Here is a 23,054-nt window from a genome sequence, read left to right on the forward strand (position 1 = left end):
GACACGACCAGCTATCCTTAGTAGCCACACACTCAGATGACAAGCAACATGAGTTCGACTGGGACAACACTACTGTTATAGGGCAAGCCAAACAGAGAACAGCCAGGGAATTCCTAGAGGCATGGCACTCATCCACAGATTCAACCAATAAGCACATCGACCTGGACCCAATATACCGACCACTGCAACGGACAGCTGGAACTGACAACCGGAAGCAGCAGATTCAAACCACTACAAATGCCGATGGAAACATCACAGAAGCACTTCACAGGAGGCTCCCAAGCACTGAGGATGTCACCTAGACAGGGGACGAAATGTCTGCAACACAAATTCCCAGCTCGGCGAACAGAACCACAACAACGAGCACCTGAGCTACAAATCTTCTCCCAAAATAGGGGAAAGGCAGTGAAGGTACAAGACACCTTCTGTCAATGGGGCTGACTTGCAGCCATCAGCTCAGACAGTGGACCTGTGATGCTAGGACTTTTCAGGCTCCAGTTCTGGGTGTGAAGTACATCTGCCTGCTGCAATGTTGGCATTACTGTGGCTAATTGCGTGAATGGGAATTCCATGGACAATGGGGATTGTGACATCTCTCAATGTGCAACATGGATTTGGCATCAGCAGTGACAATTTTGACCTGCTCACTTCAGCTAATGACCTCTAATGAAGAGCCACCTAGACTCGAAAGTTAAGCTTGCTCTGTCTCCATGGATGCTGCCTGACCCGTTGTGACCATCAGCATTTGTTGTTTTCAGTACAGATTCCAGCATCTACAGTAATTGACTCCTAACCTCTCACTAAATCTGTGCTGCAAAATGTATTCCACATCAGGAGGAATAGCTTTTTGAAGAGATCGCCAACTACTTTCCAATTAGTTGCTCATTGATTTCTGTTGGCTCCTGCTGTGGTTTGATGGTTTGTATTCTTATTTAAAGTTGTAAATGTTAAGGAGGGGTGTTCCATAACAGAGGCCTTCCTTCTGACTTCAACGATCCTTGTGAACTTGCCCCCAGTCATGAGTGCTGTATTAATCAACCCCTTCATCAGCAGCATGTCAGAGCAATGAGTAGGGATAACATGGACAGGGTCAAAGTGGGAAAGAGCAAATAACTACATTTACATGTGAAATGGAATCAAGAAGATCATTGGAGGTCATCAGCAATGCCTCTGCTGCCTGATTGTTCTGGAAATATTCTGCCTATTTCCCCTCTGTGGTTCACTGGATCTTGCACAACTTTAGCACAATGAGCACAACAGTTCTACAAAATGCAGCTGCAGAGAACATAGCCTCCACATCCCCTTTCTGACTGACCATGGGTTACTTCTTCAGCCATACTATCTGTGATCACAACCCAAATTTTCCATTTGAGTCTCCAACTCAAAACTTACCCTCCATCTGTTCCTGACTCCTACAGTACCCCCTAAGACACAGTGGCAAGATAAAACAACCATGAGAACATCATGTTTATCAAACACATCATCTGATATTCCATACCATTCCAACTGGTTAACATTATGCACTCCTAGGTGTCTTTCTTCCCTATACCATATCCATGTTATTGTTTGGCTGGTGTGAGACTGAAGGACAATCTAAAGAAACAGTTATTCTAGAAGGTGTTTCATTGAATTGCATCACTTGAACATAGAAAGAGCAGTATAAGCTGACCCTGAGTCTCACTAGCCATGAGGCACTGGTAGGTGGATGAGGCTTTTCATTTCCGACTGCGCATGGCATGTTCATCTCCACAAGGTATTGCCACGGCTCTGGGCTGAGACTCAGAAATTCTAGTTATAGGTTGGAGGAGATATAGCTGGACAGCTGTGTGTCTGTGCTAGTATATTAGCAGCTATATCAGAGTGCATTTTCATAGTTATAAGTTGAACTTACATGAATTCAGGCTAGATTTCCATTGCAGTTCCCAAATATACTGTGGATTATGTTGATGGTGCAATAGAAACAGCAGCATTCACCATCAGGTGCTATATCATTGGTGGATCTACATGTGTTCTCACGCATTTTATCCAATTGGAAAGGATGTGCTCCAAGCACACTGTAAAATCCTGTGGCAAGTTAATGATAACTTCCTCCACTTTCTTTGGCCACAGGATTTGTTGAAGGCTTGCCAACATACCCAGCCTTTTTACTGCATTGTTTTGATTCCAGCTGATGGTTTGACTGGTCAAGTTGATGCTAGACTAATACCAGTGAGAGTTTGTTTCTCTTTTATAGCTATAGGTTTAACTTAGCTGTGTTTTTTTTTCACATTCTGTATCTTGAGAGTTTGGTAGCCTCTTCTTTGATTATGTACAACTGAGTTTAGCCTTTCTCAGGTTCGATTAACCCCATTAGGATTCTAACTTGGTCTGGAGTTTTCAAACTAAAATTCATACACGAGGGTAACCTGGTCTATAGCATTTTTAAACCATCTTGTTTTTTCCAGAGAAACTGCTTCACACATTTAACTTCCATACAGACCTCTACAAACTAAACAACAAAAGCTTTCATGCACTGGGTTTTTCCCTTAAGTAAAAAACAAAAAAATCCTGATCATTCTAAACAGAAAGCAAGCTGGTGTTTCTTAAATTTTACTGTGGTTGTTGATTAAACTTATCAATGCAAACAAATTGTCTTTATCAGGCCAGAGTCACCCTTTTAAAAAAATCATAGTTCCAGAAATACTGACAATTTAATCATTAAAGTCCCTTATACACAGAGACCAAAATCCACATGCCACTAGTTCAAAATCCAAATGCTAAAGTAATTTTTATTGAAATATATATAAATCACATACATCATAGCACAGAATGCCAACACAATGATACCTTTATCTATGTCCACTGCAATAGAAATTACATCTGACCTCTCCCCCGGAGAACAAGTACATGACTAATCCTAGCCCCCTGCCCTGGTTGCAGGCCACCCACACCATTGACTCAGTACCTGTCTCACTGTTATCCTGTTACGTGTGAGTGACATCACTGTGTGAGAAGATGGCTGTTGGTGGGCAATCAAGTAACAAACCTTTACTGTCATTGGGCATTCTTCCTATCGCACTTCATGCTCTTCAAACATTGCCTTCCCAGTTCTTCAGTATCTGAAAGAAGAAAGATGGGATTGTGCTTTTATACAAGAAAATATCATGAAGGGGTATGTGTGTGTGTGTGAGAGAGAGAGAGTATGTGTGTTTGTGTGTTTGGGAATGGTGGAACATTAAATTCAAGAAGGAGAATTTGAAAGACTAATGTGACAGCCCAGAATGTGCTGAGAAAGGGCTCATGTTTTCAAAGCTTTCATCTTGTATTCACCGGGAAAACTCACATGAATTACCAGGTAGAGGGAAAACAGCATTTAAGGAAGGTGAGTGCTCTTTGGTTGGCAGTGGGAGTCTGATTGGTACAGGGGTTGCCGTGGAGTAATTACCAGTGAGATGATGATTGACCATTCACTGTCAAGCTTTGCTTAGTCCTCAATGTTAAAGCAGGCAGGTTGACTCTGATTGCTCAGGGCAATTCCTTGAAAAATTAAGCAGAGAATGGCTGTTCCCAATTTTGATGAGTTGAAACAATACAGTACATGTACATGTTCTTTCTGTTTGTAAAGAACAGGCACCTCACTATTATATATGGGGCTTCCAGTACAATCAAGTGCACCACAATGCAATCCTGAATTGGTTATCAGTGTAATTCTTTGCACATTCAGGATGTTTTAGTAAGCATTGTCCAATTGTGGATTTACATCTCGTTCCACTGCATCTTTTTTTTTTAGTGACAAGCACTGCCCTTCATCCACTGCATCTTGAATTCAGCAGGTATGGGCTGATTGGACCTGGTCAGGGATGGGCTGATTGGGCCTGGTCAGTTATGGGCTGATTGGGCCTGCTCAGGGATGGACTGATTGGACCTGGTCAGTTATGGGCTGATTGGGCCTGCTCAGGGATGGACTGATTGGGCCTGGTCAGGGATGGGCTGATTGGGCCTGGTCGGGGATGGGCTGATTGGGCCTGGTCAGGGATGGGCTGATTGGGCCTGGTCGGGGATGGGCTGATTGGGCCTGGTCAAGGATGGGCTGATTGGGCCTGGTCAGTTATGGGCTGATTGGGCCTGCTCAGGGATGGACTGATTGGGCCTGGTCGGGGATGGGCTGATTGGGCCTGGTCGGGGATGGGCTGATTGGGCCTGGTCAAGGATTGGCTGATTGGGCCTGGTCAGCCATCACCCACTGGCTGTGAATAACTGAAGGAATATCCTGTTGAATATGTCCTGCCAGTCTTTGGGATACAGGTCACACTAGTTCTGAAATTTGCACCACATTACTCATTTATGAGATGGACAGAGGATTTTTCTGGCTTGATGGCAGCATCTTGTTAGTGATGAACATCACTCATGTTACTATTGGACAGTAGCAGCTTAAGTCATCCAGCTTCACCTGTCTGTCAAACATCTGAGATGTCTCACACTAAATCTGAGGTCGATTCAACACTTTCAGGACCAAGAGCGACTTCTAAAAAGCTGTTCATGAGTTTGTACAGTTGAAGAGTGATCTGATCTTACTGCATTATCCTGCAGGAAGGCTTTCACAAGCACTATTTCAGCATCAAACCAGGAGGAGAACAAACTGCCGTCTGCTAACAATTAGCACTCCATAAGATTTAGGGTTAGGTTTAGGTGTAGGTATTCATTGTCATCTGTACTCAAGTACAGAAGTACAGGAGTACAGCGAAAAATGTCTAATGTCATCACCCCCGGCACCATCTTAGGTACAAAGGTACCTAAGTACAGAATCTTAGGTACAAAAGTAGAAAAGTAAATAAATAAGTTAAAAAATTCAACACAGCAGCCTCAGATTAAATGGCAGCTCTCAGCTGATGGGACTTGGGCTCCTGCCAAGTTAATCTTGGGGCCATATGCTGCCATCCAGCTTAGTGGCCATTAGTTTGGCAAGCCTTCCCGTAAAGAGATGGATCAGGACTCTGAACAGTTCTATAGCCTGTGAGTGAGACCCCCTTTCACCCCCATTGAATCGCACCCCATGTGTAAGTTGGAGTACACACCTGGAAATGGCAGCGCTAGCACCAAATATGGTGTTGTATATTGAGTGACCATTTTCTGCCTATTCAACCGGCCACCAGCAATCATTAGAAGATTCTTGTCATCTAATGCAAGCAAATAACGAGATGTTCATACATATTACGACACTAACCTCAGCCATCAGCATCATGACTAGGAAGCTGGGAATGAAGGATGGAATAGTCTGTATCAGAGGACAAAGCACTTGCAGAGAACCATATTACATACAAGAATGTACATGAAAGAGTTTACAGAAACCTACTAGAGTCCAACACTGGTTAGGTTACTGGCCACTAACTGCCATTAATACAAGGATAGTCTTATCCCCAGTGTGCACAATATAATCCCAAGGCCACAAGTCTCAAAGCAATACAAACTACCCTTTACCAAGATGGCGCCCAGAACATTTCCTATTCAAAATAAGGATCACATTTTCAAGCAGGAGGCCATGTAGTGGATAAAAAATTGATACTTTTACAGCCCAGATTTACAACCTTATATCTGTATATTTATGTTTTGTTTTTAAATTTTGCAATGAAGAACAATCAATGATTCAAAAGGCAAAGAGATGAAGATCGATGAGGACCTGGAAACAATTATCAGGGAAGAGGTAGTGTTAGGCAAGCTAATCGAGCTAAGGATAGACGAGTCTCCTGGTTCTGAGGAATGCATCCCAGGGTACGAAAAGAGATGGTGGGAGAAATAGCAAATGCACTTGTGGTAATTTTCCAAAATTCACTGGACTCTGGGGCAGTTCCTGCAGATTGGAAAACAGCAAATGTAATGCCACTGTTTGAAAAGGGCAGTAGACATAAGATGGGGAATGAAAGACCGGTTAGCTTAACCTCTGGAGTGGGGACCATGCTTGAGTCTATTATCAAGGAAGAAATAGCAAGGCAGCGCAATAGAAATTGTCCCATTGGGCAGACTCAGCATAGGTTCATGAAGAGCAGGTCATGTTTAACTAATCTTTTGGAATTCTATGAAGACATTTTGACCCAGTAGATATGGTGTTCCTAGATTTTCAGAAGTCCTTTGACAAGGTATATCACATGAGGCTGCTGCATAAGATAAAGATGCATGGCATTATGGGTAAAGCATTAGCATGGATAGAGGATTGGTTGACTAACAGGAAGCAAAGAGTGGGATAAATGAGTGGCAATCAATGACCAGCAGTGTGCCTCAGGGATCAGTGTTGGGACCACAATTATTCACAATTTATACAGATGATTTGAAGTTCGGGACTATGTGTAGTGTGTTCAAGTTTGCAGATGACACTAAGATGAGTGGCAGAGCAAAGTGTGCAGAGGAACATTTTAAGTGAGTGGGCAAAGATCTAGCAGATGGAAGACAATGTTAGTAAATGTGAAGGCATCCATTTTGGTAGGAGGAACAGTAAAGAGGATCATTACTTGAATGGTAAAAGGTTGCAGCGTGCTGCTGTGCAGAGGGACCTGGGTTTCCTTGTGCATGAATCACAGAGGGTTGGTCTGCAGGTGCAACAGGCAATTAGGAAGGCAACTGGAATTTTGTCCTTCATTGCTAAAGGGATGGAGTTTAAAAGCAGGGAGGTTATACTATAGCTGTACAAGGTGCTGGTGAGGCCACACCTGGAGTACTGTGAGCAGTTTTGGTCTCCTTACTTGAGAACGGTTGTACTGGCTCTGGAGGGGGTGCAGAGGGGGTTCACTAGGTTGGTTCTGGAGTTGAGGAGGTTGGCTTATGAGGAGAGACTGAGGAGACTGGGATTATATTCATTGGAATTTAGAAGGATGGGGGAGATCTTATAGAAACATATAAAATTATGAAGGGAATAGATAGGATAAAAGTAGAGAGGATGTTTACACTGGCAGGTAAAACTAGGACAAGAGGGCATAGCCTCAAAATTAGAGGGAGCAGATTTAGGACTGAATTGAGAAGGAACGTCTTCACCCCGAGCGTTGTGAATCTGTGGAATTCCCTGCCCAGTGAAGTGGTGAGGCTTCCTCAGTAAATGTTTTTAAAGCTAAGATAGCTAATTTTTTGAACAATAAAGGAATTAAGGGATATGGTGAGAGGGTGGGTAAGTAGATCTGAGTCCATGAAAAGATCAGCCCTGATCTTATTGAATGGTGGAGCAGACTGGAAGGGCCAGGCGGCCTACTCCTCCTCCTGGTTCTTATGGTCTTATGAAAGTTTCCTGTGGATGATTGAAAAACCCTGAAATATTAAGACTGCCGAATGTGGAGACCTACAGTTATTTTTAGTAATGCATTAGAGATGTTAAAATAGAGCAGTCATGGACTTTGGAGACTCACCCAATCCCCCACTAGCCATTTTGGTTTCCTTGCATTCTCCAGCTCCAGAATATTCAATGTATTCTGTCAGAGCTGAGGTTACCAATCCACCTGGGATGAAATTTAAATCTCCAGGAAACGGCTGTGAGTAATCCTGGAGAAAAGTCATTGAAACATTAAAACAATTTAACTGTGTTGCTATTTTCTTTCAACATTTCCCACTACCAGATATAAGCATATTGATAATAGGAGGTGAAAATTATTGGTTCACAGATAAACATCACCCAGTTAGTTATTGAGTCTTTTTGCTTTCCAATTAGCCTATGAAAACAGTGTGTCTTAAAGATGAATGTGTTGGTGGGCTAGTGGCTGGAGCCTGGGGCAAATCATGACATAAAAGCTCCAGGAATACATTGAAATATCACTGGCAACTCTGATCGGAGTTATAACCTAGAGTAAGAACATGCTTGAAGCCTGTCCAATCTCAGACTAAGCTTTTCTCTTCCTCTGCCACTCTGAAATATCCAGTAAATGTGCCCAACATTCTCTGACAACATCTACTCTCTACTAGTCACTTGTGGCATCATTTAAAAAACCGAGTAAAATATCCAGCTTCTCCCTCGATGGTACATGTCTGAATAATGGGAGGCCTGGTGACACAAATGGGTAGCATTCCTGTCTCAGAGCCAGAAGCTCGGTGTTTAGGTCCTGCTCCAGCTCTGGTTGGCCAGAGAAAGCAAATTCAAAATGTCGCCAAACTGGTCAAGTGTCAACTTGCTAATCCTACAAAGACATGAGATGGGAGGTGATGGGAGTAGGAGAAATTTCTGTTCAGCCATGTAATAGTGAGAAACTGGAACGTCCAATATCACTGTCTAAATCTGACAACATTTAAAATGTATATTGCCACTGCAGCTCAGACTCCCTCAGGGCCACTTGGCTCAGGTGACTAGATGGCTGGTGCTTATGAGGTTCAATCCCTATTCCAGCTAATGGGAATTTAGGGCATGACCTCTTGGTGTGGAAAAAATTAAATTCCCTAGAGTGTGGAAGCAGGCACTTCAGCCCAACAAGTCCACACCCGCCCTCCAATGCTTTGGGAGACCTGTATTTGGACAAAGAACTCAAGGCATAGCAGTTCTGGAGTCTTTTAGACATATCCCAATTGATACTAACAAACAAATACTTTGCCTTTATTTTTTGAGATTTTCCTTATGTTCACTTTCATTTGGATAAGAACCTCCAGAATACAGCAAAGCAAATCATCTGTAAACAGTTTTTATTAAGATCACATTAATTATTACCCAAGTCCCTATTTCCCACTGACAGGAGTATCACATTGTTGCTCTTTACTTGCCTGAAAACAATCCATGAAGTAAGTACTGATTAAAAAAAGCCAAAAGGTGACACACTTTTAATTAAATTTTTCTGTTCATAAAGCTGATGAAAGCTCTCACTGGGGAATTAGGCCCAAATGACATTTCAGGGCTCCAATTCAATCAGTGTCAAGAAGCCCCATGACAACATGTAAAACTCCACCTGTTCAACCACAACAGTCTGCTCCAGTCAGCTACTCTCTGTAAAGCACTCAGCATGAATGTCCCCATCAATGACCTTCGTGGAAATTTCATTTCATGAGATTAATTTAGTACCCACTTTGGAATACATTTGCCCCGTGGGCCCTAAATCAATGAGGAAAAAACATTCAAACTCTCCAAGCTTCATTCAGTTAGCAAACCGTTAGCAATTCTAACTGTCTGATATATTCAACAGTGTGTGTGTGTGGAGACAGAACAGTCAAATGGCTGAAGCTTCTGTCTTTTTGGCAAAGTGCGAGTTGCACCAATTGTGGTGGAGAAGCTGAGCACATTGAATTTACAGCATTTCTTGTTGTTATTGCCCCTCAGGGACGTATCACTCCGATGTCTGCCCGTATTTACCACATGTCATTCCTAGAACAACTTACCAGTCGCCAGTTATCTGCTCTGAGACCAGAGTCTGCATCCGTTGAGTCCATGCCATCTCTGAAAGCCCCCAGGCACTTGGGGCATCATCTGGCAACTGTCGGACTCTTTACTGGGGAGTGAGAGTTTCCTGAAGAAGGGCTTATGCCTGAAACGTCGATTCTCCTGTTCCTTGGATGCTGCCTGACCTGCTGCGCTTTTCCAGCAACACACTTTCAGGAGTGAGAAGAGACAGTCCCATTGTTTTCTGAGAAGGGACCTGTAGGTCCTGGTCAACAGGACAGTGCTGAGGAGGACTATCCGACTTCAAAAGGACCAGCAGGAGAGGTCACACCATGCCATCCTGCTCAGAAATCACTACCTGGGTCAGTGCCGTCTGAAAGGGTGCTGAGGATCAGGCTGCCATACTGAATGAAGGTCATTGACCTTCTTCACCCTGGCAGGGTAAGTGCCACACACAGCTCCCTGCCACCCAGCTGCCACCGATACTGACACTATGACACTCCCTCTGTCACTTGCAATGTCTTCTCTCAACCATTCGTATCACCCCCCCAACCCCCATCCTTCCACGCAGTTAACCTTGCATTCCCTCCACACTGCCTCCTCACTCGCTCCGAAAGGTCACCCCCTTGCTCCCCCCCCCCCACTCACATGCATCTGCAGTAACAGCTGTGCCATCTACTTACATCAAGTTCAGTCACCCCCTTTATGTAACTTTAGGAGTTGGCATCCCATAACCAGCTCAGAGCAATGCCATCTGGGTCGGGGGGGGGAGGGACTAATATGGCGTCCTCACCCCGTACAAGAGAGGATACTTGGCCGGACAGGACAGGAGAAGACCAGGACCCCTCTGCCAGGGGTATGGAGATATCCAAGGCCCAGCAGCACAGCAAGTGTCACTTGTTGTTGCACTGAGACTCTGACAATAGACAGGCAGGGAGTATCATGCATCAGGCACCTCTGATAGAACCAGAGGCTGCGATACCTTCTGCCTCTTGTGCTTATGGATGCAGCCAGTGTCACGACCACATTAGCAGAGAGCCACCATCTCCCCTACACAGCACACATCCTCAAATTCGCTGTCTAGGGCCTGGAGGAAGCATCAACCAAGCCTGCCTCCTGAACACCCCCTTACCACCAGCTCCAATATTGCAATGCTAGTTGGTTGTGTTCGGTGAACCAGGTGTGGCACCGCAGGTGTCACAGCACTTCACTGTTGTGCCAATGGGCCAGGGAGAAACAGCCGAGGCCATTGTCACTCGGAGGAATGCTGGAGACCAAGGCACCTGCCCTTGAGCTGGGAAACACATCGAAGCATCCCCCCACCTCACAGCCTCGCTGCAGCCCACCTCTCCATACCTCCACACGGAGAGGTTGATGTGATACAACCCTCCGAGATATCGGCTAGGGCAGTACTCAGATCACCTTTCGGGGTTTCTTCCTGTGAGGTTTGGTGCAGCTGTCATCATTCCACCAACACTTGGTGTTGTTGGCCAGATGGCACTTTGTGGGTTTCTGAAATCAAAGTAGGAAGTTAGTTTGAGGAAACAGGGTGCAATGTGAGAGATTCATTGTCTCACCAACAACAGCTGACAGGTCATAAGTTAGAAATATAGTGTTACCTTGAATGGTTTCAGTAGTACTGGATGTCGTGACCTCTGCACCATGATGCAGAGCACAGTCAGCTGAGGTGATGGCTGTCCAACAAGTAACCACAAGGGGGCCACATCATACCTTCGGTATGTGCTCAAACATTACAATAAAGAAACATCATCCCTTCATAACAAGATGTATGAAGCATAAACAATACGGATCTTAATCTGAACACCTCAGTGAATTTTCTCATTCACAAATGCAGCTATTGTGCATTATCTGCGGCAAATCAAAGTAAGTGAGAAAGCGATGTATCATTTTGTGAAGGATGGGATAGAGATTTTCAGATAATGCAATGATGGCAATGTGCTTTTTCAAAAATAGATGCTTCCTAACCCATGTAGAGATATTGCCATTACCTTAATTATTAAAATACGATCTAAAAGGACATCTTTCTTTTTGCAGAGTGTGTAAGTGAGGGACGTTCCGCAAACGGTGCTGTCTCCATTTTTGTTTTCTTACAGGTGACTCCAAATGTTGTTTTGCAGCAAACTGCACTCTATCATTTTTCTCTCCCTGACCTTTCCTTGCCCATTGCCCCTCACCTGACAATCCCTGCTCCTTGACCCTCCCACTGTCTCGGATTGCACTGAACCTTCTGCTGGGTGCTTGTGTTCCACTGGCAAGTTGGAGGATACACAAGTATTCCTCACCTTCTGCTTCTAACCTGCTCCCTGGAGGTATTGGGCACTTTGTCTTGCAAGAAAGAAAAAAAGGGTGTTAATGAATGCGTTGAGCTATGTTGAGCTGTCCAGTGACTCACCTTACATACCCACCATAGCTGAACAGCTGAAGGTATGTAAATGTAGGAAGTGGTGGGGGTGAGGCTGAGTGAGTGTCTGTGGTGGTGGTGTGGTGTTGAAGGTTAATAGTGTGATGGGGAGACAACTTTTGAAAATGCATTGACCTTGAATTAACCTTCCTGACCATTTACTGTAATTTCCTTTGTTACATGTTCCATTAAAGCGTCTCGTCTCCTGTGGTAACACGACAGTTGGAGTTTTACTGGAAGCAAGACAGTGTTACCACCAGAAGTGACAGCAATGGCCTAGCCTCGCAAACATCAAATGGATGTGAGAATGGCATGTTGTCAGTGCCATGCAGGGCCATAGTCAGGGGTATTATGCATCATGGGTGAGGGAGGGTCTGCTCCTGAAATGTTCGGGCCATCTACAAAAGGTCGCCAACAGAACTTGTTCACCGTTGGCACAGCTGAAGGGAGTTCAAGAGTTGTTCTAAGATTCAGTGATGCCATCATGGCGAGAGCTACCCAGCTGTAAGAGGGACGTTCGGTCCCATAGCGATGAAGAGGAGACTGGTTCACCATACCAAGTAGGTCAGGTTGGAGATACCTGATCTACAGGGGCTCAGCAACTATGGAGCTGCCCCCTCGAGCTGGTCACAGTGTTAACCGAGAGTCAATGGCATGACGGGGTCTGACAAGGCAGCTATAATGGATAGAATTCAGTTTGCAGTCTGAAACATAACTGGAATCCACCAGATCTACTGGGCAATGAGACCACACCCTTTTATGTTTAGAGACAGACAGGTTAGGCCCCAAGTCCTGGTCACCTCAGGGAGGTGAGTGGGGAGTTGGCCCAAGGTCAGGCTTTGGGTTTGACGAGCAGGGGCCGTGTGTTTACTTCTGGTTGTGCACACCATGAGCTGGTCTCACTGGAGCTCAGAGCCTGGGTTTTCTTCCTCTCCCAGCCTGCCTTGTGAATAGGGTTTTAGGGAGGGAGAGGAGGAAAGAGGCAATGGAATTTGTGTTGAAAGCAAAAGATTCTGGAGATCACAGTGGGTCAGGCAGTATCCATGGAGACAGAGCAAGCTAATGTTTTGAGTCTAGATGACTCTTCATCAGAGCTGTTGTGAGGTGTGGAGGGAGCAGCATTTACTCAACAGTAAGGGGGAGAAGAAAGGGAGTTGATAGTTCGGGTTAAGTGCTTGGAGTATGAGAATAAACCTGCACTATCAGCATCTTTTGTCCTCGAGTCATCTAGAGTTTTGTAGAGTCATCGAGACTTGAAAAGTTAGCTTGTGCTCTCTCCATGGATGCTGCCCGACCCGCTGTGATCTCCAGCATTTTTTGTTTTCAATATAGATTCTAGCATCTGTAATAATTCATTCCTGTGACAAAGCTAGTCTCTTTTTTTCGAAAAGCTGTACCTTGGCTCAATGATACTCTGTCCTTGATTTTTTTTCAGAGGGGCAGTAAACCGGGCCGGGCTCCGATCAGTTATTAGATTAGATTAGATTACTTACAGTGTGGAAACAGGCCCTTCGGCCCAACAAGTCCACACCGTCCTGCCGAAGCGCAACCCACCCATACCCTTACCTAATACTACGGGCAATTTAGCATGGCCAATTCACCTGACCTGCACAGTCTGGTTTGGATACACTGCATTCTGGCAGGGCTCTTTATTCCATTCTTTGTGTTTCATTGTGTTATTTTGTGAATAAATGTTTGTCTGTTTTAAAATCTAGTCGTCAACCGAACTAACTTACTCCAGGTAATTTTCACTATACATTTACTGAAACAAATTGCAAAGTTATGGTCTGGGCTGCCTGCTTAACAATGTTTCGAGTGGTCTGGCCTAGTCCATAACATTCCTCAATAATATATGTTTGTCCAGGCTCAGCCCCAGGTTAACACTTTTTCTTCCTCCCTCCTTCTCTCACTTTCTCATTGATTCCCTTCATCAGGTTCCTTCTTCAGAGACTCATTCCATACGTTAGAGATTTATCTTTTCACACTCTCTCACTAGCACCTACATCCCTTCCTCCTCCACTTCCTCCCCTTGTATCTGCAGGAAAATTGACTTATTGGGAATAGTCAGCATAGAGATGTTGTCTCATAAATGTGATTGAGTTCTTTGAGGAAGTGACAAAGATGATTATGAGGAAAGGGCAGTGGATGTTGTCTAAACGAACTTTAGTGAAACATTTGACAAGGTCCCCCATGGTAGGCTGGTCCAGAAGATTAAATCGCATTTGGATGAAAATGTAGGTGGCCTGAGTCATGAAAGTTGGTGGAGTTGTGGATAGTGAGGAAGGTTGTCAAAGGATACAGTGAGATATAGATCAGTTGGAAAGTTGGGTGGACAAATGCCAGATGGACTTGAATCTGTACCAGTGTGAGATGATGCATTTTGGGATGTCAAATTGGGAAGGTATACTGTAATGGCCAGACCCTTAGAAGCATTGGTATATAGAAAGATCATGGGTTCCAAGTCCATAGCTCCCTGAAAGGGGCAATACAATGAGTTACGGTAGGTTAAAAAGGATATGGCATGCTTGCCTTCATTGAGATTGAGGCATTGAGTATAAAATTTGACAAGTCATGTTGCTGCTGTATATGGCTTTAGTGAGGCCACATTTGGAGTATTGTGTGCAGTTCTGGTCCCCACACTATATAAAGGATGTGGAGGTTTACCAGGATGGTGCCTGGATCGGAGTGTATGAGCTATTTTAGAGGTTGGACAAACTTGGATTGTTTTCACTAGAGCATTGTAGGCTGAGGGGGCGGCCTGACAGAATTATCTAAAACAATGAGAAGCATGGATAAGGTGAATGGTCAGAGTCTCTTTCCTGGGGTGGAATGTTGAATATTCAGGTTTAAGGTGAGGAAAGTTTTTTTTTACACAGAAGGTGGCAGGAGCCTGAAATGTGCTGCCAGAGGAGGTAGTAGAAGCAGATATGTTAGCAACAGTTAAGGCAGGTACATGAACAGGCAGGGAATAGAAGGACACAGACCATGTGCAGACAGATGGGATTAGTTGAGGATGGCATCATGGTCAACACAGACATTGCGGGCTGAAGGGTTTATTCCTGTGCTGTATTGTTCCATGTTCTATGTGTTTAAGCTCTTGTGCCTAAAAGGATCAAGGAATATCAGGGGGAGTGTGGGATTCAGGTATGGGGTTCAATGATCAGCCATGATCAGATTGAATGGTGGACCAGGTTGGAGGGGCAGAGTGGCCTACTCCTGTTCCTATGTTTCTATGCTCCTGTTTTATTGGCTAGGTCCAAGGAGTTACCATGCACAGCTCCTTATATTTGCCCTAGACATGGTAGACTGATAGCATTCAGCACCATATACAATGTTTCTCAGGTCCCCTACAGGATTCTGTTCCATTGTAACCTTCTATGTACCAACAGCTCACCAACTGAGCACACTTCTTGAAACTTCCACTCAGCCTCCTCCTGGCTGCCTCTTTCACCTTGGCTTCTCCTGGTGCCTATCCCACTCCCTGGCTGCCAACATTTTGGGGCTCATTCCTCTGCCCATACCTGCCCCACTCACTTGCAGGAATCTCCTGCTCTTGACTCACCTGCTCACTGTTTTCTTCAGAATGTCCTGTGAGTGAGAACTCTGACAATGAATCTAGTCTGAGCTCTTATGCTAGTTAATATTATTAGTAGTTCTCTCTCCTCACATTCTGTTGCCCCTGGCTTTACATCTGTCATCATCACAACCTCCTCAAAAACAAATCTTGCAAACTGTCGCCCGCACCCCCCCATCTCAAACCCCCTTTCCTAGCCAAAGTTCTTAAATATTTTATTGCTTCCCAAATCTACACAAATTTGCTTTCGAACTGCATGTCTGAATCCCTTAACTAAGATTTCTTCAATATCCGTAGTATCAAAATGCCTCTAATAAAGTTACAAATGACATTCTATAGGACTGTGAGCAGGCAAGTCAAGAGCAGGAAATTCCTGCAAGTGATGGGGCAGGTAGGGGCAGAGGGACGAGCCCAAAATGTTGGCAGCCAGGGACAATAGACAATAGACAATAGGTACTGGAGTAGGCCATTCGGCCCTTCGAGCCAGCACCACCATTCATTATGATCATGGCTGAACATCTACAATCAGTATCCTGTTCCTGCCTTATCCCCATAAGCGTTGATTCCACAATCTTAAAGAGCTCTAACCATCTCTTTCTTGAAAGTATCCAGAAACTTGGCCTCCACTGCCTTCTGGGCAGAGCATTCCATACACCCACCACTCTCTGGGTGAAGAAGTTTCTCCTCAACTCTGTTCTAAGAGTGGGATAGGCACCAGGAGAAGCCAAGGTGAAAGAGGCAGCCAGGAGGAGGCTGAGTGGAAGTTTCAGGAAGTGTGCTCAGTTGGTGAGCTGTTGGTAAATAGAAGGTTACAATGGAACAGAATCCTGTAGGGGGCTGGAGAAACATTGTGTATGGTGCTGAGTGGGAATAGAGTCCCAAGGGAAAGAAATGGTTTTCATGGAATGAGTGAGCTTGGAAAGGGCATTGAGGGAAGATAGAAGAGAAATGAGGAAAAAAATTGCCATTTTATGTTTGGGCAGATGGTATTTTAGTCTAAATTGGAAAGGAGTATAGGTTGAAGGATAAAGTTGAAAGGAGAGCACGATGATTATAATTTTAAGTGGTGCTGAAATAAAGACTTATTTATCATGTTGGTACAGTATGAGGTTAAAGAGAAGTGGTGGGATATTGGGTGGAGAGGACATGAAGAGAGTTCCATAATATCATGCACTAAGTTGCAAACTCCTGCAATTTTAGATTCCCTATAGTGTGGAAACAGGCCCTTCAGCCCAACAAGTCCACACTGACCCTCCAAAGAGTAACCCACCCAGACACATTTCCCTCTGACTAATGCACCGAAAACTATGGGCAATTTAGTATGGCCAATTCACCTGACCTGCACATCTTTGGACTGTGGGAGGAAACTGGAGCACTCGGAGGAAACCCACGCAGACGCAGGGAGAACATGCAAACTCCACACAGATAGTCTCCCAGGGCTGGAATTGAACCTGGGACCTTGGCACTGTGAGGCAGCAGTGCTAACCACTGAGCCACCATGCCTATGAAATAATGGAATCAGAGATAATCAATGGAAGCAGAGATGATAAATGATTTTGAAAGAAAATTGGATAGGCATTTGAGGGAACAAATTGACAGACCTACAGGGACGTGGAAAATGGGACTGATGCATTGCTCCAGAGAGAATCAGCAAGAGCTAATGGCCTGTGGACTTTCTGATATATTAACTTTATGACAGTGGATTCCATGATTCCATGGTATAACGCACAAGTATTACTAAATGAAATTCTTCTACACTGTAATTTATTGCAGTAGGCATGGGTATAATTCAAAGTTATAATGTAATATATTATTGTATGAAATCGTGATAAATTGGGTAACATCCTGCCTCTGAAATGGAAGCTCCAAGTTGGAGTCCCACTTCAGGCTTTGATGTCCAAGGTAGATGCATCATATTGCAGCAAAACAGATTGAGTATCAATTCCTTTCAACGACACCAATGGCAGGCATTAAGAGTGGGAAAGATTTCTGGTCAGCCGTGTGATGAAAAGAAACTGGAGCTTCTACCATTATCGTTCTTAGCTCAAAGCTACAACATGGTGAGACACATCATGCTGCTGTGCAACATGGAGTCCTTGCAAAACCAGTTGCCTGGATAGCTGGGGTGGTTCACAATGGTACCTCTAGTTCTCCCTGTATTCCATGAAATCTAACCTTGCTAATCAGTCTCCCATGGGGAACCTTGTCGAACGCCTTACTGAAGTCCATATAGATCACATCTACTGCTCTGCCCTCATCAATCCTCTTTGTTACTTCTTCAAAAAACTTAATCAAGTTTGTGAGACATGATTTCCCATGCACAAAGCCATGTTGACTATCCCTAATCAGTCCTTGCCTTTTCAAATACATGTACATTCTGTCCCTCAGGATTCCCTCCAACAACTTGCCCACCATTGAGGTCAGGCTCACCGGTCTATAGTTCCCTGGCTTGTCTTTACTGCCCTTCTTAAACAGTGGCACCACGTTTGCCAACCTCCAGTCTTCCAGCACCTCACCTGTGACTATTGATGATACAAATATCTCAGCAAGAGGCCCAGCAATCACTTCTCTAGCTTCCCACAGAGTTCTTGGGTACACCTGATCAGGTCCTGGGGATTTATCCACCTCTAACCGTTTCAAGACATCCAGCACTTCCTCCTCTGTAATCTGGACATTTTGGAAGATGTCATCATCTATTTCCCTACAGCCTATATCTTCCATGTCCTTTTCCACAGTAAATACTGATGCAAAATATTCATTTAGCATCTCCCCCATTTTCTGTGACTCCACACAAAAGCAGCCTTGCTGATCTTTGAGGGTCCCTATTCTCTCCCTAGTTACCCTTTTGTCCTCAACATATTTGTAAAAACCCTTTGGATTCTCATTAATTCTATTTGCCAACGTTATCTCATGTCCCATTTTTGCCCCCCTGATTTCCCTCTTAAGTATACTCCTACTTCCTTTATACTCTTCTAAGGATTCACTTGATCTATCTTGTCTGTACCTGACATATGCTTCCTTCTTTTTCTTAACCAAACCCTCAATTTCTTTAGTCATCCAGCATACCCTATACCTACCAGCCTTCCCTTTCACCCTAACAGGAATATACTTTCTCTGGATTCTTGTTATCTCATTTCTGAAGGCTTCCCATTTTCCAGCCATCCCTTTATCTGCGAACATCTGTCCCCAATCAGCTTTTGAAAGTTCTTGCCTAATACCGTCAAAAATGGCCTTTCTCCAATTTAGAACTCCAACTTTTAGATCTGGTCTATCCTTTTCCATCACTATTTTAAATCTAATAGAATTATGGTCGCTGGCCCCAAAGTGCTCCCCCACTGACACCTCAGTCACCTGCCCTGCCTTATTTCCCAAGAGTCGGTCAGGTTTTGCACCTTCTCTAGTAGGTACATCCACATACTGAATCGGGAAATTGTCTTGTACGCACGTAAGAATTTCCTCTCCATCTAAACCTTTAACAATATGGCAGTCCCAGTCGGTGTTTGGAAAGTTAAAATCCCCTACCATAACCACCCTATTATTCTTACAGATAGCTGAGATCTCCTTACAAGTTTGTTTCTCAATAACCCTCTGACTATTAGGGGTCTATAATACAATCCCAATAAGGTGATCATCCCTTGCTTATTTCTCAGTTCCACCCAAATAACTTCCCTGGATGTATTTCTGGGAATATCCTCCCTTAGCACAGCTGTAATGCTATCCCTTATCAAAAATGCCACTCCCCTTCCTCTCTTGCCTCCCTTTCTATCCTTCCTGAAGCATTTGTATCTTGGAACATTAAACTGCCAGTCCTGCTCATCCCTGAGCCATGTTTCTGTAATTGCTATGATATCCCAGTCCCATGTTCCTAACCATGCCCTGAGTTCATCTGCCTTCCCTGTTAGGCCCCTTGCATTGAAATAAACACAGTTTAATTTATTAGTCCTACCTTGTCCCTGCCTGCCCTGACTGTTTGACTCACTTCTGTTCTCAGCTGTACCCGTCTCAGATCAATCTCTTTCCTCACTATCTCCCTGGGTCCCACCCACCCCTCACCTTACTAGTTTAAATCCTCCCGAGCAGTTGTACCAAATCTCCCTGCCAGTTTATTAGTTCCTTTCCAATTTAGGTGCAATCCATCCTTCTCGTACAGGTCACTTCTACCTCAAAAGAGATTCCAATGATCCAAAAATGTGAATCCTTCTCCCATACACCAGCTCCTCAGCCATACATTCATCTGCTCTATCCTCCTATTCCTGCCCTCACTAGCTCGTAGCACTGGGAGTAATCCAGGTATTACTACCCTTGAGGACCTCCTTTTTAAATTTCTGCCTAATTCTCTGTAATCTTCCTTCAGAATCTCAACCTTTTCCCTTCCTATGTCATTGGTACCAATGTACACAATGACCTCTTGCTGGCCCCTCCCCCCCATGAGAACATTCTGCACCCTCTCTGAGACATCCTTGATCCTGGCACCAGGGAAACAACACACCATTCTGATTTGTCTCTGCTGGCCACAGAAATGTCTGTCTGTACCTCGGACTACAGAATCCCCTAACACAATTGATCTCTTGGAAGCCGACGTACACCTCATTGCATTAGAGCCCAGTCTCAATACCAGAAACTTGGCTGTTCGTGCTGCGTTCCCCTGAGAATCCATCACCCCCTACTTTTTCCAAAACAGCCTACCTGTTTGAAATGGGTATATCCACAAAAGTCACCTGCCCTAGGTGCCTACCTCTCTTACCCTTCCTGGAGTTAACCCATCTCTGTGACTGTATGTGAGACTTGCCCCCTTCCTATAACTGCCATCCATCACATACTGTTATTGTTGCAAATTCCTCATCGCTTCTATCTGTCTGTCCAACCAATCCACTCGATCTGATATGATTCGCATCCAACAGCATTTATGGCAGATATAATCCGCAGTAACCCTTAAACTCTCTTTAAACTCCCACATCTGACAAGAAGTACTTATCATTGCAAAGGCCAATTTTGCTCCTTCACAATCTACAGACCCAGAAAATAAACACTGCCTTATTCCTCTACAAACACTGCCCTAGGTTAAATTAATAGTTATGGCTTATATTTTAAGCTTAATCAAGCGACTTATCTCCAAAAACATATAATCAAGAAAGAACCCACTGTACTCACTAATACAGCCTTTCTCTTGGACAAACTTAAACCAACAATTAACTTATCTGATTCTGTGCTGTGAACTTCGCCCAAACCGGTTCCTCCAAGATTAGTTGTGAAATTCACTGTTTGTTTATTTTCCCAGATGCACTCCGATGTCCAGTGACACATGAATTCAAAAATAGCAAAGGCAGTAATTGTGCAGGTTCTCTCTCTCTCTCTCTCTCCTGCACTGACCTCACCATGTGTTTCCTTTGTCTGTTCTTCTCCCTTTCAAAACTGCTGTTGTTTTGACTATTTTTTTCCAAAGTTTCCCATAATATAATGTAAGTGATAAGAGTTTGATAGTATAGTAGATGGTATCCAATTTATAATCCTTTGAAAAGCAGGTTCTAATATGCACTGAAAACGAAATTGATGGAAATCATGATGGATCAGGCAGCTTCTGTGGAGAGACAGCAAGTTGACTCGAGATGACTCTTCATCAGGATGCTGCCTGACCCCGTGATGTCCGGTAAGTTCTAATATATATTTTATTCCAGTGTGTTTAAACTTTGACAGTAATGGGGACAGGCAGGTGCCAACACCCAAACCTGTTTCTTGAGACCCAGGGATTTTGGAGGTTGGTCGTTGTGTATAAGGTAACTTGCTCCACACACACCTGCCCAATGGGATTTTTTTGACTGTGTGACACCAACAGCTGATGGTAACGGCTGCTTTCACCAGATCGACAAGAACATTTTGTACTTTTTTGTCAAAGCATTCCCTCTGTATCTGAAATGCTCACAGCACTATAACCTGAGGAGTCATATGACCTTTACAGATGAGATAAAGATTTCAATCATACAGAAGATGACCTAAAATGTTATAATTATAAGATATTCCCTCTAGTTATCATCCTAGCCAACAAACACATGAGGTTCAATGAACCCATTAGTGTACAGCTGTTATCTCTGACTCGTGGCCAAAACAAACTCTATGCAGAACATACAATTACATATGTAAACGTTTACAGTTTAAAAGTGAATATTTCTGGAGAACTTCAAAGACAAAGATCCCAGAATGATTCACAATAGTTGACTTTTATCATGGCCAATGATGAAATACTTTGAGAATAACCATGAGAATAACCATGCATCCAAGTGCAGTGAAACCTTTGCCCTCTGGAAAATACCAGATCCTAAGGGTGCCAGAGCTCATCATCTGCAGTTACAGAACTTTCATGTATCAAATAATGATGAATGAAGTGGGAAAGCTTCCTGCAAGATAAAAACCCTCCACTTTTTTGTTCTCAGTCATGTACATGACTGTTTTACTCTACGTCCTAACTGCAAATGCTTTCATAATGACATAAATTACACATGTCCAATTTTTGTTTCAATTGTGCACAGGGACTCAAACGGTTTCAGACTTTGTACACTAAAGCTATGACAAATACTTTTTTTTTATGTTTGAGCTTTTACTTTGCCCAACTTTCCAAACTTGTTTTTGGTGAGCTGAGGTTTTGTGCATTTGTAGTCAAATCTGCATTCAGTAATACTGGACGGTCCTCCATAGGCAGCTAGCCTGGGCAAAATCTAAGGAGACCTTGAGCTGCCCAAATATTGAATTAGAATTAGAATCCTGACAGTGTGGAAACCGGCCCTTCGGCCCAACAAGTCCACACCGACCCTCCAAAGAGTAACCCACCCAGACCCATTCCCCTACCCTATATCTATCCCTGACTAATGCACCTAGCCGACACATCCCTGGACATAATGGGCAATTTAGCGTGGCCAAAACATGATATCCTTCCTTCCCAACTTCCCTGTTTGAGATACAAAGGAATATACAATATCATATTTGACATCTGCTTTGTTGTAGGGGATGTTGGAAAGATTACTGAATTAGGCATTAGTTCAGCTTTGGGCTCTACTCCAGACTTTCTATTAAGGTTTTCACCTTAATGATGTTTTCAGGAAAAGACGTGGTTGCAATGAACCAATTCCATTTTTAGTTTGTCATGCTTGAATGTGTAATATACAAATTATGTGGAATGAGTAAATTTCAACCTGGAAGCCCACATACTATATTAATTTTAACCAAAATATTAAGTTTCTCAATATTCTTAGCATTTCCAGAACTTCTGGATTCGGAAGCAAAACAATAAAACATTTACTAAAAGCTTAACAAACGTGGTTGTTGAAGAATATGTGGAAAGGTAATAATCGATAAAACTAAGGTGGTTGGTTTCATAAGGAAAGGCTTTCGGTCCAGTTGAATAGGAGAACAAAGATTGTACAAACAGCAGATAACTTGTTACATAATGTGACAGATAAAATTAATTCCATTTTATCTCCAAACAGTGAGTGTTACCTCAGCTCAGATTTGCTTCAAATTTTCTATAGATAAGATACTTACACACACAAAAAAGTGTCATATACTCAAGTTTCAAATGTACTTCTCTACTTAATGGAGAGTGAAACATTTTACTTTTAATATCTAATGAGTGTTAAGTCCAATTTTCTGGAACAGGAAATATGGAGGAATTAATGTCTATGAGGAATTGAAAGCTGACACCTAGAGAATAAACCTTGTTGATTTTTCTGAATTTTAAACAAAAAAAAGAATTG

Source organism: Chiloscyllium punctatum, chromosome 9 (genome assembly GCF_047496795.1).
Source record: "Chiloscyllium punctatum isolate Juve2018m chromosome 9, sChiPun1.3, whole genome shotgun sequence".
Classification (NCBI taxonomy): domain Eukaryota; kingdom Metazoa; phylum Chordata; class Chondrichthyes; order Orectolobiformes; family Hemiscylliidae; genus Chiloscyllium; species Chiloscyllium punctatum.